Raw genomic sequence first — 5459 nt, forward strand, 5'->3', positions numbered from 1 at the left:
GAGTCGCGAAATTAATCGTACGGTTACGGACGTCCGGATCATGCGGCGCAGAGTACTCGCCTAATCAATTACGACCAATTGAGATGGTCATAACGTCATCGAAGCCTCTACTTCGGTCTGATTGGTCTATGAGCATGCCATGCGGAACAAGCATTAGAGACCGTCGGATACTCCCAGATCCAACGGCCCACACCCCCACCAACCGCAAACTACGCCTAAAAAAACCCACCAGGACCTCCTCTCTCCCCTGCACACCACTCCTCTCTCTCCCCCGTGCAGCGAACCCTAGCGCTCCCCGATCCAGATCCCTCCCCTCCCCTCCCCTCACCGCCATCCACCGCTGCTCGCCGCCCTCCACCGCCCCACCACTCCTCTCTCTCCCCGTGCAGCGAACCCTAGCATTCCCTCTCTCTCTCCCACCGGCGGCGCAGGTTGGTCGGCACTCGGCAGGTAGCGGTCGGCGGCGTCGGAAGCGAGATGAGAGTCGGCGTCGGCGTCGGCGGGAGCGAGGGCGCGGTGTTCTACACAGACAAGTCCACCCGATCCAGGCGGGCAACATCGACGGCACGGACGTCGCCCCCCACGACAACGCCGTCCTCCGCGCCCTCCTTTGCTCCACCTCCGGCCTCTGTGTGTCCTCTCCGGCCCTCTCCCCCTCCTATCCACTCCTTTCCCCCCGTTCTGCTCTCCACCCGTTCGCGCATCAACGCTGCGCCTAACTCACTATGTATCTGTTTCCCCTTCTTTCTCCAAATGATCCCTTCGGGGACCCCAAGGCCGCTGGCGACCCCTACGAGAAAGTGAAGAGCGTGCGGCTGGTGCGGGATATTGGTGAGTTGAGCATTTTGTTCCACAAATTTTTTCCATTGTTCGTCGAGAGCGAACCTTGCTTTTGTAGAGCATTTTACTGTTCCGGTGAAGAATAGCATCAGTACTTCACCTCGGTCCAATTTGCAGCGGGCACAACGTTGAACAATTCGCTACTTTCTCATCAGAATGAATGAACGAGGAGTTTTCTATTGTTAATAATCTTCGAAATGTAGCATGAGTTTGCAGTTTTTCAGATCAACTACTAGCTAATGTTGCAGCGTTGTTTTTTCTCCTTGAGTTTGTTAATGGCATGTTGTGTTTAACTACCTGAATAGTTTCATTGAAGTCTGAATATCAATCTATGCTCAGTAAGAACAGTTAATCATTTGTCCCAGTTTTTCATTGCGCCCATGAAACATTAATAGTGCAACAGTAGGTTCTCATGTTCACTACTAGGCTACAAAAATGTTTTACTAATGGTTATGATAATTTTATATTCACGAATTCACTTGATTATGTTTCTAACTTCTCATAATTTTTGATTTGCAGATGCTGGCCTTCATTCTTTAAAAGTCGGGTTTACAGGAGCTCCCCCTCCTCAACCATGCCAAGATGGCAGCGGCGCGATGCCGGTCGAGAACGTTGGCGTGTAGTCGCCTGAGGTGTCGCCGGGGCGCTATGTGCGGCGGGTCGACAAGGTGCCACCCGATGATGACGGTGCGACGACGCCCTTGAGGCCGACGGCCGGGGCACCGGGGACGACGACCCCTTCGACACCCCCGCCAAGCGCATGCCCGTCGAGAGGCTATGGCGGTGGAGGGTGAGTCGCCATTCCTTACTCAACTTGGTGCATTCAGCTCGACTTGCTGGGCTGCACGGTGCTTGAGTTACTTTCCATTTGGATCCTCTAATGCAAGTGTTAGTGATATCTCTCTAACATTCTATTTAGTGAACAACATACACTGTTATGGACCATGACCTAATTAATAGGTTATAATAATTTATTAATTTGTGCTCAGATGTTAAAAATATTGTTGCTTGCATGGCCCTTATCCAATGATTAAATGTTTTACCAGCATTAAATCCAATATATAAAAAAGCTTCAGTTTCTGATTGTTGATTTAGCAGCATCAAACATTAATTTTGATCCAATTTTAGTTTCTGTTGATTGTCGATTGTTGATTTAGCATTCGGCAATGCGGCTTCCAGCTTTAGTTTCTGCATCTCTTATTTTGATCCTTGCGTTTGTTTTGCGTGCAGGTTGCTATGACGCGGACAAGCTGCTGCTGCAGGTGGACGACTCCTCATGGATGCTCAACCTATCTCTCCTACCCCCACACATGGTGAGCTCTACTTTGTCTTTCTACCCATGGAGATCTGATGTGATGTGCACAAAATACTTGCAATTGTTCTCGATACAACACCCCATCACGTCTTGGTCTATTCGGATGTGCAATTTCATTGCTATTGTGTTGTTTGATGCTTGCTTCGCAAGAGGGAAACCATGGATATAAGTTGAGCTTCCTTTTAATTTTATAGTAATACTAATCATTTGGTTCCATTTTCTCTGCTGCTAGTATAGTTTGCTGCTACAGTAATCTCATTGTGATGAACTCTGCAATAACCAGTTTTCTCATTACACTGATGATGCAAGGTTTCTCCTGCTGCTGCTGCTGCATGTCTTCATCGACTTAGTTCTTCCACAGGAAGAGATATAAATCCTATACTGTTCACTGTGTAATCTGCAGATTACTTCTTCCATTAATCATCTAGTGCTCCTATTAGTGAGATTCATCTAGTATTTTTTTGCAAAGCATGCAATGGTTTGGAGTACTTGATCATGACCTCATGAAACCTACATGTCGTTAGCATGTATATATATTAAATGCATTAAATCTGGTTAAATGCATTCTACTACAACAACCAGAAGCAATCCATTTTATTAAATGCATTCTGGTTAGGATTTGGTCATAGCATCACCTTGCTGTTCTGTTTTAAATCTGGTTGCAAGTTATTATTTTTCCAGAACCAACATCTTACATTTCGGGCATTGGAATTTAGGATTTTTTGTATAATTTTAGTTCTGGATGTGTCCAATGCAAACATTACTGTGAGCTGACAAATTGATTCTAAAATGTCATATTAACTTTATTTCAGATGGTGATTTCTAGATTTAGTACCAATTTATTGTTGCTCTGGCCTATGCATTGTACCTTGCTCTGTACCAACTTATTGCATTATTTGTTATTTACTGTTAAATATGCTGTTAGATTATTTTTATTTTGTTGCTAACCATTTTGTTGTATAACAATGAGATGCTAGCCTTTCATGTTTCTTCACAAGCATCAGGACAAAGAAGAAGAAGTATAGTTCAATGGATCTAGTTCTCGGAGTAATGAAGCCCATGTGATGCTTAATTACTATACACTTGTAGAGCTTTTTATCTGATTGTAAACTTAATGCCGATCACATTTATATGTGTTATATTATGTAAAAGATTGCTTTTGCTGTTATTTGAAGTATTATGTCTATTTTTTGTCTGTTTTGATTTAAATATTGGTTGTTTATTTATGAGCATATTGAAATCTCAAAAACATGACCTTGACAACACGGGCCCACAAAGCAGAATGTGACATGTGGGACCCATTTACCAAAACTTGACAATTGGGGTGCATTAGAAAACAAAAAACAAAGGCTACAACCCAAAAATAAAAGGCTAAAATGTTGGGCCTGGCCCATGTAGCTGACGAAAATTAATAGGAAAAAATAATAAAAAGGCTGATTTGTTGGGCTCGGCCCATGTAAAACACCGAACTCGACCGGGCTGAATCTTACAAACGACCAATCCAATTAGTCGTAACTTTGCCACGTCAGCTTGCCACGTTGGATCCGATGTGGCTTGGGCAGAGAACCAACGACCAAAATAATTTCAATGCTTTCGTTTGGTCGTAAATGTCTTCGACCATTCCAGAAAAAAGCTCGTTATAGTTCATTAGAGACCCTCAGCTTTTGACAGTCTGTTTTTGGTCGTAAAAAGGTCACAAATGGAAATCAACAACCATTCGGTGACCAATATTGAAGGTCGAAAGTTAGCATATTTCTTATAGTGATGGAATAAGGAGGCTCACCGGGCCATGTACGAGCTCCTCGTGGTAACTTTTTCTTCATATTAGCCAAATCATGCATGTAATGTTTGTTTCATTACTAACTAAAATGGTTGACTTGTCAAAACCAAATGTGTAGTCCCTATGCGAGAAGACAAGTAAGACCCCTCAGCCGATGCCACACAATACTACGGCGGGAACAGTGAGTTTCATTTGAACGGTTATTAGTTACGAGTCTTAACATTTGAGTGTCATCATGCTAACGGTGCTTCACATCCGTGATGACAATGACGGTAAGTTTTCTCTAGTGTCGTGCTTAACAAGTGCATACTTAGCTTCATACACACTAGTTAGCCCTATTATGCCACATATTAGCTTATTTTCCTCTAAAATTACATAATTATCTTAGTTAGGTCAAAAAGGCATAATAACCTTGGTTAGCTCATAAATGTCATATACTTAGGTTATTTTCCTCCAAAATGACATAATAAGCTCAAAAATGGCATAAAAAGAAAAAGAAAGAATAGACGGGGAAAGAGAAAAAATAAAGAAAAAAGAAGAAGAATGAGCTTCTTCTTTCTTTCTTCTTATTATTTTCCTTCTCTTCCTTGTTTTTCTTCTTCTTCTTCTTCTTCTTCTTCTTCTTCTTGTTCTAATCTTCTTATTCTCATTCTTCTTCTTCTAGTCTTCTTCTTCTTCTTCTTCTTCTTCTTCTACTACTACTACTACTACTACTACTACTACTACTACTATTACCACCACCACCACCACCACCACCACCACTACTACTACTACTACTACTTCTTCTTCTTCTTCATCATCATCATCATCATCATCATCATCTTCATCATCATCATCATCATCATCATCTTCTTTTTCTTCTTAGCTAATTATCCTCCAGAATGACATAATTAGCTTATTTAGTTCATTTATGACGTAATAACCTTAGTCAGGTCAGAAATGGCATAAAAACCTTGGTTAGCTAATAAATGCCATATACTTAGCTTGTTTTCCTCTAAAATGATATAATTAGCTTAGTTATGTCAAAACTAGCATACGAACCTTGGTTAGTTCATTTATTCTTCTACAACTCTTCATCATCTTCTTTTTCTTCTTAGCTAATTATCCTCCAAAATGACATAGTTACCTTATTTAGTTCATTTATGACATAATTAGATTATTTAGGTCATAAATGTCATAATAACCTTGGTTAGTTCATAAATGTCGTATACTTAGATTGTTTTCCTCTAAAATGACATAATTAGCTTAGTTAGGTCAAATATGGCATAATAAACTTGGTTAGCTCATAAATGTCATATACTTAGCTTATTTTCCTCCAAAATGACATAATAAGCTCAAAATGGCATAAAAAGAAAAGCAAGAATATAAGAGAAAAGAGAAGAAAAAGAAATAATAAAAGAAGAAGAATGAGCTTCTTCTTTCTTCCTTCTTATTATTTTTATTCTTTTTCTTCTTCTTTTTCTTCTTATTCTTCTTCCTCTTCTTCTTCTTCTTCTTTTTCTTTTTCTTCTTCTTCTTATAGTC

General features: G+C 40.8%; 1 long non-coding RNA gene across 2 annotated transcripts; it reads left to right on the plus strand.

The window, feature by feature from the left end:
• The first annotated feature begins 258 nt into the window (after nt 1–258).
• LOC123430218 lies at nt 259–3343 on the plus strand. 2 transcript variants are annotated; one of them, XR_006622892.1, is made up of 4 exons: nt 259–831; nt 1360–1630; nt 2071–2153; nt 2465–3343. It is a non-coding gene; the product is annotated as an uncharacterized LOC123430218 (long non-coding RNA). The 2 variants fall into 2 exon arrangements; XR_006622893.1 differs by lacking the exons at nt 259–831; nt 1360–1630 and having other exon boundaries at nt 1638–2153; nt 3126–3343.
• The last annotated feature ends 2116 nt before the right edge of the window (nt 3344–5459 follow it).

This window comes from Hordeum vulgare, chromosome 2H (genome assembly GCF_904849725.1).
Source record: "Hordeum vulgare subsp. vulgare chromosome 2H, MorexV3_pseudomolecules_assembly, whole genome shotgun sequence".
NCBI lineage: Eukaryota > Viridiplantae > Streptophyta > Magnoliopsida > Poales > Poaceae > Hordeum > Hordeum vulgare.